Source organism: Amphiura filiformis, chromosome 20, assembly GCF_039555335.1.
Source record: "Amphiura filiformis chromosome 20, Afil_fr2py, whole genome shotgun sequence".
Taxonomy (NCBI): Eukaryota; Metazoa; Echinodermata; class Ophiuroidea; order Amphilepidida; family Amphiuridae; genus Amphiura; species Amphiura filiformis.
Window position 1 is genome coordinate 63707463 of NC_092647.1, and position 13512 is coordinate 63720974.

The window sequence follows — 13512 nt, forward strand, 5'->3', positions numbered from 1 at the left end:
AAAGAGTATGGGCTAAAATAAAAGAGCACGTCAATGATCTTGAAACATTTGTTTTCAAATAAGAAAATGGTTTTGTCTGATAGCGCTACAACATTTGAAGTTTGCACTTATTTATCCATTTTTTATTCCTTATTTATTAAATTTGGCCGATGCCAGGCAAAACCGAAAATTCCAATGCATGTGAATATTCTCTCAGATCTCGTACTCTATTCCATTTATATTGCTGTTGACCCAGTGCAGTCTACTATAGGGCGAACTGGGTTACCTTCTTTGTGAATCTTAGTTGGCGTAGTGTGACCTCTGACGTGGGGGTACAGCAACTTGTATTGACTGTTATTGATCTTGGCCTCTCTTTCAGTCTTTGCAGAATCCCAACAAGTTTTTTTTGTAAGAGCCAATTGAGTCCCCTTTAAGCTTTTCATACATTTTTAACATGTTCTTCACTTTTTCTTCATGTGTCTTTTGATGTTACCACCGTACTTCTCCCCACGTGGGCGATTGGTCTTTTTGAAGCTCTCTGGGAGCTTTTCTTAAGGACGTAAAATATACCAGAGTAAAAAGGACAAAAATGGCTACGGAATTATGCACAGCAATTTAAATCCACGAGCACATTTTCGCGAACATATGCAAAACATACGTAATGAATATTCCTTGACTATGACTGATATATAATATGCAACGTAGAGTATTAATTAAACTGGTCAACTCAGGTAAATAAAGTTTTTATATTGATGTAAGCAGAATGTAAGCAGATTTTCCAATGTTTTCTCAAAGCAGAAATTCAAAGTAGATGCCGCTTTAAATAGTCGACCGGTAGATGCACTTATAATATACAGATATAATATAATATTTTTATATAGATTATCTACCGCTTTAAGCAGCCGACCGGTAGATGCACTATATATACGTATTCCTTCTACATTAGCGTGAAATAAGGATTAGTCTACTTTCACAGTTCACCATGTTTATACCTTAAAGGTACTGATCGCTATTCACAAAACAGCTTGAAAAATAAAAGTGATTTTAAAAAAATCATTATATCTTTATTTACTAGCAGGTGGACGGGCGCAACAAGGAGCATTCTTGCAGAGTGTTCCCTAGAGAAGGTGGCATCTTTTACCTTATTAATGACCAAAGGAAAGTCAAATATATTCAAGCACCTTCACTTTCATATCCGTGCCTCGTTTTGATCCTGAAACAAGAACAGAACATACAAAACATTGGTAATACACGCATTAACTGAGACATGTGACCTACTTAGTTAGCACTTAGTTTGAAGTATGTTACAGACAAATTATTGTAAGTTTCAGACACGTTATCATTTGTTTATACGTTATAATCAAATATTAAATATGGAACTCTGGGCGCACTGTCTATAGTAATACATTTTAAATGTTGTTACAATTTAAAGAAATCTCGGAGCGCTTTTCAATTAAAGTTCATGCAAATAAATATTTGAATCTCGTAATTAACTAATTACCAATTCGACTCGTGTACAATGCTCAAATAACATACCTTGATAAGTTTATCATTCTTTTGCACTTCAAAACAGTGATATCTGGATAAATCATTTTCTCTATGAACAAGATGAATAAATTTGAAAATGATTTTCTGGAACACGCGTGACCTGGAGCAATTTAATCGGAATCCATATGTACTGTTTCAACATTGTGATATGCCATCTTTAAATCTGACGCTTTTGATGCTGAATAACCTGGATGAAAGAACGCCCGACTTGGAGTCATTATGGTGGTTTTATACTACATACACGTTACAGTTTTGCTCTAGCTTTTAACAGCCGTAATACCAAAAAGTGGTAATTCCATCTGATATGGATCTTACAGGTGATCCAAACAAATTCAAGATGAGAGTATGACATGGTGAACCATACTCGAGGGTTCTATGACATAAACATGATAAAGCATAATATTGCTGAATTACCGGGTGGGTTTTCTATACTTTGTAATACTCTCCTCTCACTTTAAACAAACACTGGATACTGGATGTTTGATTTCAGAGGAAAGAGTATAATGGGAATCAGTTTAATACCCATAAGCACTATACTAACTTACAAAAATAAACGAACACACATGCAAAATAGGAAGATCTAGGAAAGTAAATCCCTTGTAATAAGGATAATAATCTTATTAAGTAACAACGGTTAGAATATGCTGACTGACTTTGTTAAATAATGTACTTATCATAATAAAGCGTAATGGTTGCACAAAATTAAACTTGATATTGCCATTATTGAATCCTTACTTTGATCAACTAAATATGAAGAAGTGTCTCTCTCTCTCTCTGTGTCAGGTGGCGCTGTGTAGCGCTGCTGTGGTCTTCACAAGAGTACGCCATCTCACTCGATCCGATGCCAAGTGTGTTGCACCTTGCATTCCCTGGTTAGAAACCAGCTTCACGTCATTAGTCCAAGATGTTGGTGGACGTCCTCTTCCTCGTTTGCCTTCCATGGCCCCTTGCAAAATCTGTTTTTCTACACCTCCATGTTTCCTGACAATATGGCCAAAGTACTTCAGCTTTCTTTCCATTATGCCGCTTCTGATGGTTAGACTTGTACCAATCTTGTCAAGGATCCAGGAATTTGTTCTCCTGTCTTTCCATGTCACTCGTAGAAGCCTCCTGTAACACCACATCTCAAAAGCATCTACTCTTTTCCTATCATTCTTGGTCATAGCCCAAGACTCGCATCCATAAGTGCCAATGGAAAACACAGTTGCACGAAGTAGGCGTACCTTGAGGTCAATGGATAGGCCTCTGCTTTTCCATATGCTTGACATGCCCTGCACAGTTGTCCTTGCAATAGCCAGTCTTCTCTTAATTTCAGTTGTGCTGTCACCACTGTTGTTAATCATTGAACCCAGATATTCAAATTGCTTCACCTCCTCAATCTGTTGTCCATCTATCACAAACTCATCACTTTTTCTCTCTCTGTCTACAACCATTATTTTTGTCTTCTTTGTGTTCAGGAGAAGGTGTTTTTCTTCACTGGCCTCTTTGATGCGCTTCGAAAGATCAATCAGCTCTACTCTGCTGCTACAAATAAGAGTGGTATCATCGGCGTACCTCAGGTTAGTAATTCTTGTACCGCCAAACTTCACTCCACCTTCAAACCCCTCCAAAGCTGTTCTCATTATGTCTTCAGAGTAGATGTTAAATAGGTTTGGTGATAGCACACAGCCCTGTCGTAAGCCTCTTCCAATCTTGAACCAATCTGTGTCTCCACTACTTGTTCTGACTGCCGATTCTTGGTCTTCATATAAGCAGCTGATCAGATCCACAAGATGACTTGGAAAACCCATCTTTTGCATAGTTTCCCACATCTGAGGGTGGCTAACACAGTCAAAAGCTTTACTGTAATCTATGAAGCACATGTAAAGAGGAAGTCTATGCTCTCTGCATTTCTCAATCACATTCCTGATATTGACAATTTGGTCCCTAGTACCCCTTCCTTCACGAAATCCTGCCTGCTCATCAGATATTTCCTGCTCCATTTTGTTCTTCATTCTCTTGATGATGATCTTCAGAAGCACTTTACTTGCATGACAAATCAGGCTGATGGTCCGGTGATTGGCACACTCTTTCAAATTTCCCTTCTTTGGCAGTGGAATAAATACTGCCCTGCACCAGTCTCTCGGCCATTTCTTCTTTTTCCAGATGATACCACATAGACGCCACATTAGGTCTATCCTTCTTTCCCAGTTGCCTTCCACAACTCAGAAGCTACATTATCAATGCCAGGTGACTTAGCATTTTTCATTTGTTCCATGGCAAGCTCAACTTCAGATCTCAATGGTGGAGGTTCTTCCTCACTCGTTTCACACTGTACATACACCTTGTCATCTTGTGCCTCAAACAGCTGGGAACTATACTGAACCCATCGCCTTTTGATGTCTACACTTTCGGTAAGAGTGTTACCTTTCTCATCATTTATAACATCCATCCTGGGGTCCACTTCTTGGTAAGTTCTTTGGCAATACCAAAAGCTATTTTTTGAGTCACCCTTACATCTTTCCATTTCCACACACTTCCTTTCGATGTAGTTTCTTTTGTCCTCCTTAACACTTTTGGAGACCTCTTTGTTTAAGCGTGCCCATTCTTCCTTTCCTCCATCTGCCTTTGCTCTCTTCCCGTCATCAGCTAGGTTTAAGGTCTGCTGAGAGATCCACGGCTGTTTCCGTTTCATCTTTCTTGGGATGTACTTCTTTGCTGTGCTCTGGACTGCTTCTTTCATGTCTTCCCACAATTCATTTGGGGTCTGCTCCTCTTCATTAACTTTCAGTAACTCATCAAACCTGTTCTTCACATCTACTGAATATTGAGTGGGAATGTTGTCAACATCATACCTGGTAGGTGGTGCATTGTCTCTCTTAGCTCTCAGTTTTAGTTTTACTTTGGCTACAAGTAGCTGATGGTCACTACCACAGTCAGTGCCTGGTCGTGTCCTGACATTTTGGAGTGATGTTCTCCACCTCTTCCTGACCATGATGTAATCGATCTGGTTTCTTGTTCTATCTCCTGGGCTCATCCAAGTCCACAGTCTCCGTGGATGATGCTGAAATAACGTGTTCCCAATGACTAGGTTATTAGCTTCACAAAATTCCTCCAGTCTGTCTCCACGTTCATTTCTGATCCCAAGTCCATATTGGCCTATACACCCAGTTTTCTCCTTCATTTTGCCAATCTTAGCATTCCAATCCCCCAGTACGATGAGTAAGTCTCTTCTAGGTATACTATCCATAACTCCTTGTACCATCTCATAGAAGTCTGTCATCTCACTCTCTGATGCATCTGATGTTGGTGCATACACTTGTATGATAGATATATTTAAAGGATGTCCTTGCAGTCTTACAGTCATCACTCTTTCATTTATTGGATTATATCCCAAAACACACTTGGCTGTGGTTCTTTCTATTATGAAACCCACACCTCCACGTTTCCTTCCAGTATCTTTTCCAGAATAGATAAACATACTTCCATCATCTGTAGTGAACCTCCCTTGTCCAAGCCACCACAACTCTGTTACTCCTAGGATCTTAATATTGTTTGCAACCATCTCCTTCTCCACAACTTCAATCTTTCCTCCTGACATACTGCGTACATTCCATGTAGCAATATTTATTGGCTTCCTTAAAGGGGTGCTGTTCCTTTCCTTCCTGGGACCGTCAAGAACAGGACTTCCTGTAGCAGGCTTTAATCCTGATCTGTCATCACCAACAGGTGTACTCTGAGCAGCATCTCTCTTCCCCAGTAGCCATTGACGTATCTTCCGGCCTGCGGGTCGCACCTTCCGATACCATCGTTTTCTTTTGACTTTGTACTCTCATGCTTACATTCAAGGCCAAATAGTACGGTGGGTGGCCAGGTCCTTCCGTACCAACAGTAGAGGGCCATTCCTGAGTTCTTACAGTACTAGCCTCCTCTTGACACAAACCATCTCCCTGGATGCCAGATGTGAGCTTTGTGTAATTGTGTTTTGTCGTTGACCATACGGTTGATTCCTCCGGCGCAACACATACATCAATGCTGTTGACCATTGACGACTATTTAAACCATAGCTAGTATTCGCTATTTACCCATAGCTGGGTTAAAGAAGGTTCACCCTACGAAAGTGTCCCTTCCAGTGAAGAAGTGTACATGAAATTATATAAAAGTTATAATATGAAAGTAAATACAATCTAAAAGTAGACTTTTCCTCATGGTGGTTTGTTTCAACTAGTTGTTGATAAAAATATTACCTAAAGCCTTCGTCTGATTCCCTTAATATGTCATCACCTTTACATACACGACTTATAAAACTGCTGACAAATTTCAAGAACTCTTGGCGATAACACTTTTTACATATTTTAATAGATTTTTTCGAACTTTAAATGGACTTATAACACATCCTCAAATAGAAAAGAACACGCATGCAAAAACAGTAAAGTCTCTTATGAATAGATAAATAAATTCTTCTTAGTAATTATGAAACAACGGTTAGAAAAATGCTGACGGACTTTGATAAATAATGTACTTATCATAATAAAGCGTAATATAGTTGCACTAAATAAAACTTGATATTGCAATATTGAATCATTGATCAACTCAATATGTCGAAGTGTACATGTAATTATACAAAGGTTATAATACGTTTGCTTGTTAGTAATATTGGAAGTAAATAGACTTTTCCTCCTGGTGTTTGTTTTGTTTCAACTTGATTTTGATAAATAAAAAAAACATTGCCTAAAGCCCTCGTCTGATTCCTTTTTTATGTCATCACTTTTAGCAAAGCATACATGACTTATAAAACTGCAGGCGAATTTCAAGAACTCTGCGCTGTAATTTGTTTTAGAGCGCCGAGGCGGTACACTTTTACAGGCTTTAATACATTTTTGTCGAAAGTATCAAGTTCAATATCAAGTTCGAATGCTTTTTAAACGTTTCAATTAACCTAGTTTAGCAGTATAGCCATGAGGATAGCATGCGGGTTTTCCATTAATAGTGTATGTAAGTTCATCCCATTAAAATAAGGTGCATTTTCATCAATCAAGTTTCTCCCACTTCCTTAATACTTCCTGACCATTTTATTCGTGAAAATTTAACGGCACAATTTATTCCTCTAACCTAAATACGAATCTACTACACACTGATACACATTGGCTTATTGCGCTGGGTATCAAAGCTCATCCTCACTTGCTTGAACGATTGTACTGTACATGAAACTAAGAGTGTGTTTTCTCCTCGAGTATAAATCACTGATCGAACTTAAAGCCATTACATTCGATGTGAACACTTTACTAAAATAAATGTATCTCAGCTGAAATGTTTTGTCCCTGATCTGATCGACACTGAGCTATCTTTACATATTTTTGTTTGCTTGAAGGCTTCTGAAGATATAATTATGCTACCGCAACATTGTTGACGATGCTGCCGTGGAACTGATTGTTACGCTTATGTTAGTGTAAAGTTGAATAATGAAAAATTCATGTTATTTCACCTAAAATTGTTTTCAAAAAGCAGAATAAATATCTCTAAACAACTGTTTTACGTTTAAAAACACAATCAAAATGTCATAGAAAAGGAAACATTGCAGTGTTATAATGGTGTTAAACATGCATCCTTAATTAAAGCGAGTTTAATTATATTTACCAGGATCGTCATTGGTAATGACAGATAAATTATGAAGATAGATTTAGTAATTGTTACAAAATAAACGAAATATGACAATGGCGGTAATCTACCATTAATCTTGGTTTGTTTCACAATTAAATTATTATTACAAACACAAAATGGTGTCTATTTGTTACGAGTCGTACTTGACTTAAGGCCAAAATCACCTTTTACCCGAACTCACACGAATGCACAACACAAATACACTGTTTGATTAAGCTAACAAAATCTAAGTCTTTAATTGAAAGCACGTTATGATTGGTATATCGCAAAGTTGAATTCGAATGCAAAAATGAAAAAAGGAGAAGAAAATATAAAGAACACTAATAAATCGATCAAGCAGACGTATTTTGTAAGGTGTCTGTTATCTGTAGAAATGTAAAGGTTGCTGTCATTTTGTGATTGATGCACCTCTATTTTGCCCATCAACCATTTATGAATATATATTTGTGCCGATTCTATCGGTGACAAATAGTTGAGCTATACATTATTTCAATGCATGCTATCTAGAACACATGTCGCTTTGAGGTTTTATTAAAATAATAGATATGACAACAAGAAGTGTAAAATACGATATACTATGATGAGAAGAGAACTCAATAATTTAATTTGAGCGTCTGTTGGGCTTGATACATTCATAGGAGGTATAGAGTAAAATGGAAACGAATGTAGTATAATGTCAAATTTGGTTAAATTGTTCTTGGTACAGAATCCTTGCATCGTGTTATTTATTAGTTTTAAGTCTTATCTTATGATATAGTAAGACTTTTTAAGTACGACTGTAGTATTAGCGCTTTTTGAAACCTCCATATAATGGGCTATTCAGTTTAATCTCCCACACAAGGGGTGTAGATTTCAAATGGAGAAATCCCCTGTGTGAGAGATTAAGGCCATGTCGTCAACTGGGGGTATATGGGTTTCAACTGGAATAGCCAAATAACATGTCTACAGTACTGTTTGGAAGACGTGGAGAAATATGCTAATCATTCATACAATGACCTTGACTTTTGAGATACACATTACGATAAATAAAGTGGATTGTAAAAAAGCTCCAAGTTGCTCTAATCAGATAAATTATTTTATACGGAAATACGACGTGTATTAACTGGTACACGTGTTTTTAATTTGTCATTGTGAGTTTGTGACATCTCGGATTAATTATGAATGTGTTATCATGGCGCTCTATAAGGACCGCTATCTCCAAGGTTCGCTATCTCTAACGTTCGCTATCACTAATTTCAAATAAGGTTCGCTATCACCTGATCACTAATTTTAAATAAAGCCCGCTATCTCTAATTTATACAAGGTTCACTATATCTAAGGATAGCTATCACTAATTTTAAATAAGGCCCACTGTCTCTAATTAAAATAAGGTTCGCTATCTCCAATTTTAAATAAGGCCCGCTGCGTTCTTACGTACGACTGTGTCACAACTACATTACAGGACTATAAATGTGACAGCTTCGTCTTTACACCTGGGGTTGAGTGTGCCAAATGGGGCTAAGGATTTCGTCTAAGGATAAATCACGTGCTCACGTCAACGTAGGCTTTCAGTGTATTTGAGGCTTCTTTCAAATTCTTGACAAACTATTATGTATTTATTGTTGTTGCATTTGTCAGATTGAAGATCTTTAATAAAACAAGACTACGATGCTACAACCTCTAGGGTGCCTCAACCGTTACGTCAGTCTAAAATAACGATTAAAAAGTCACTAAGCTGGTAACTTTTTAATCGTTATTTTAGACTGACTTTAAAAGGTGTATATTTATATTACTGTCCTATCAAGTTCATTCGAAATTATTCTGTCATAGAATTCAAAGACAGCGATGGGATTTAATGTAGTTTTAGCTTTATTCGCTTTCTTAACACGCTTGTGTGTTTCATTTTATTTTAAAGAGTATCGCGCGACATGCCGAAATATGAATTTTGATATAGCCGGTTTACTTTGAAATATTTAGTGTTCAAATACTATTCTGTCAAGGCCAATCATGGCATAATACACTAATATCGATGGATTTTCGCCGGATTCCTTTGAAGATATCTGAATCACAGCTAGGTATGAGATATGTTCAGAAGAAAACAAGTAAAAACGCTTATGTTAGCCTTCAATCAGTTTCATTCCAATATTCTTGGGATAAATTGAAAATAATGGAGAACGTTTACTTAAAGGAAAATCTTGATGAGCTAACAATTTCCTAGCATACTTTCTCACGAGTTGCTGTAGCCTTCAAGGCAAACGATTATGCTTCATCATGTTCAAATTGATATTATTGAATGTCAAGAACATTCAAACTTCCGGGCCTTTGAGCAAGTGAAACCCTCTTTCGAAATTATTCAAATGGAGGATTGGGACATTTTATATGGAATTTTATCCTATTTCTAAATTTCCCTCACGAAGTTTGTTATTGGAACTTAAGTATAATTCAATGCATCCGGCAACACGTTGTGCGTGCCACTAGCGCTGATTTCAGAGGAAAGATTTTTCAGTAAGAAACCAACAATTTATGAAATACGTGCACGATATTAAAATAAAAAGTGTAACCCTTTTACTAGTATTCTCTCGAAAGTATTGGGCTATTCCAGATGTATTCCGCACCCCCCCCCCCTATGGAAGACACTTCCGGAATTCGGGGCTAAATTGACAGCCGGAATTCACATGTCAGGAAAAACCCATGGAAGACACTGCCGGAATTGTGGTAATATGTCTAATATGGCCAGCCGGAATTCACGTAAATGTAAATGTCTTCCATAGGGTTCCAGCTGGAATTAGAACATTTTTTGTTTCCAGCCAGAATTCAAGTAAATGTCTTTCATAGGTTAATCGAGATGGTGATCATAACTGAAGATTCTTCTGGAGCATTTTTGACCATTTTCCAGCCGGAATATTAAGAAATGTGAATGTCTTCCATGGCACATCATGGCCTTTCACAATCCCCACTCTTGTTTTTTCGTTTATTTTAGCAGCCGGAATTTCACCTAATCTCAATGTCTTCCATACCCTCCAGCCGGAATCTTTGCTAAAAATGACTGCTGGAATTCTAGACACATCTCAATTTCAGCTGGAATTGTATTTTTTTTAATGTCTTCCATAGGGGGGTGCGGAATACATCTGGAATAGCCCATTTGATGATTAAAATAATTATGGAAATCGAATTTTAAATTTTAAGTCCAGACCCCGAGCATGGGTACTCTTCCCTTGTAAACTAGGTCCCGTATACAATCATTACGGATTTAGATTTTATATTCAGAACTAGTACTTTGGGTTTTTGAATCTGACAGCCGCACCATGAAATAAGTAAATTAAACTTTTTTGTATACAGAAAATAATAGATTCAAATTAAACATAATGATGGTTAATATAAGTACTACTCAATATTCTTCAATGATGGTATCAATATTGGTATGAGCTTTAAAGCCAATTGCGATAATGGGTATTATTAATGTAATCATAGATGGTCTATGATGTGATTATAAGTACAGCTAGCTGGCACCTGCTTGAAAATCCGATCTCCGACAACATGGAGGCATAAGTACTTTACCATGTGAACATGTGTTATGTTTTAATTCAACTAATTCTTGTAAAAACCAGTGAGTGTCACCAGTGCCGTCAATCTGTCTTGAAATTTTTATATATTTAGCCTGTATTGCCAAACAGTGGCCAAAAAGAACAAAAAAAAGTTGGGGAGACATGTACTTTTAAGTCCTCTATCGGATCGCTCCTGAGTGTCACGCTTTTGTAACTGATTGTGGATTTAACAAAATATTACACAATAAATTACAATATGACTGACTATCACAACTACATCTAAATGGGTATAGACATAATGACTTACATGACTTACATGAAGTACCACACCTTCCTCCTTCTTCTCACTTGGTCGCGAGATCCTTTTTAGGGGAGGGGAGGGTCATAATGTGGCTTGGGTGAGTGGGCTTTTCGCCCTTAGTAACCCAAAAAGGTTTGGAGTTTGCTTTTGAAGTCGTTGATGGTTGGAGCTAACACTGTAGAATTGGGTAGCCTATTCCAGTCTGTTATAATGTAACTCGTTGGCTGTAAAAGTAACGTCTTGTATCTCACTCTCATGTGTTGTTTTTGAAGTTTCATTGGGTGGCTTCTTGTACCTTGGTATTCTGATAGTTGGAACATGTCTGTCGGATTTATGTTGTCAATTCCTGTGAATATTCTGTACGTTTGGATCAAGTCTGCTCTCCTCCTTCTATCTTCTAGTGTCATGCTGAGATTCAGTTCCTTTAGTCTTTCGTGATATGGTTTGAATTTCAATAATTTATGGTATTATCTTTGTCGCTCTTCTCTGTACATCTTCAAGCAGCTTGATATCGTTCTGTTGGTATGGTCGCCAGGCTTGTATACTGTAGTCTAAATGTAGTCTGATGAGGGACTTGTAAAGTTGTAAAACAATCCTCTTGCTCCTGTACTTGAATGTTCTTTTCACCATCCCTAGTGTTCTGTTAGCCTTCTTGGTTGCTTCCGCTACCTGTTTCCCTACTTTGAGTGTATTTTCCGTCCAGACGCCCAAGTCTTTTTCTTCTGTTGTACTTGCTAGCGCTTTATTCTTCATTTGGTATTGGTGTTGTGGATTGTTGTGTCCAATGTGCATGACTGAGCATCTGTCTACATTAAAGCTCATTTTCCATTTGTCAGACCAGTCCATGAGCTTGTCTAAGTCTTCTTGTAGTTTTTGGATCTCTTAATCTGAGCCAACCTTGCTTGTCATCTTGGTGTCGCCCGCAAATTTACTGATCTCTGAGATAATAGATAGGAGTACCCCGTCGATTTTTCATTATAGCAACCACTAGTCTACAGTATGATTATATTGAGTTTAAAATATTATATCATCTTCTTCATCTTTTCTCCGACGCCACATATTTTTTCCTTTAAGGTCTCAGCTGTTTCAATGTTTTCATTTTCAATAGCCTTAATGATACTTGAAGTAAATCATTTCTTCTTAATTGCAATTTTACACTCCTAACAAACTGTATGTGTTGGTTCAATGACGTTTTACTAGCACAGCTGAATTTAATATCATGTTTAGGGAAAGATAACACTTTTGTAAGTTAGATTGCTAAAAGGATATACTATCTTAAATGAATCATTGAAGCACCAATTAGGTTTCCTTCTATCAATCTCGTTAAATCGAAATTTTGTATTCCTAATTTAAATAAATTATCTCAATAGGAACATATATTATATTCCTTTTTAATTAAAGCGTATAATTGATCACTATTTCTGGTAACTGCTTCCTAAATTTATATCAGGATAATGTCATAGTTGTACAAATAATGAAAAAGCGTCACATTTGGTAGAAGAGTTTTGACACTTGAATCACATACATTCTTCAGAAATTCTCTATTACCCGTATATGAAGCAATTATACATTACATTATTGGGCGTTATCAACAAGTGGATAATTTATATCGAGGGTTCAGAACCAGAAATCCGTAACTCACTATGACCAGCTCTCACAAAATGAGCTGAAAAGTTGGCTTCGTGCTTTGGTCTTCAAAACTCAATATTTTCTCTACAATGTCTTTTGCTTTCTATTGAATTTTGTCGTGATTAATAGACTGTATATTTGCTAGTGTCCTGGCGATGATCATTTTGTGGGAGCAGGTGATTGTGAGTTGAGGCTTTCTGGTTCTCAACCCTCCGTATGTTCTTTTTTAGATTTAAGAAGAACAAAAATATAACGAATTCACCTTTTCGGTAAATCCCATAAGCCTTTGTGAGTACACACGAGACCTCGTCATTTCACGTCACGCCGATCTGCGCCGATGCGCACATCGTTTATCGAACATCGTTACTGCGCATTGCAAGTCGGCGTGACGTCAAGTGACGAATTCTCAGGTGTACTCGCAAAGGCTTATGGGATTTACCGAAAAGGTGAATTGCATGGGAATGAATCAATGTAAACCATTTGTCGCGCCATTTTATTTTCAAATGATCACGATAATAGGTATAAATGTGCTAACAAAAACCGGTACCCCGTCTTGTTTATAGTCATAAGAGACAAACGAGTAAATATAACCACACACGAGCAGAGACAGAACTATTTATAACTATGTTGACGTTGCAAGTTGCATATAAAATACTTATTACAATGTCAAAGAATCTTGGAACAGGTTCATCAGGTTTGGTAATTAAACAATCAAGTTTTTGATTTGTCAAAACCAGTTTGAAGAAACTTACTTTCTTGCTGACAGTTACGTCAGTGAACCACTGACTTTTTCAAAGCTTGATGTTGTTGTGATGATCCAACAGCTGATGACTGGCGGGAAGTTATGTCACTTCCGGTAGCGATGTTAGTCTTACTAGCAGTCTCCAACAG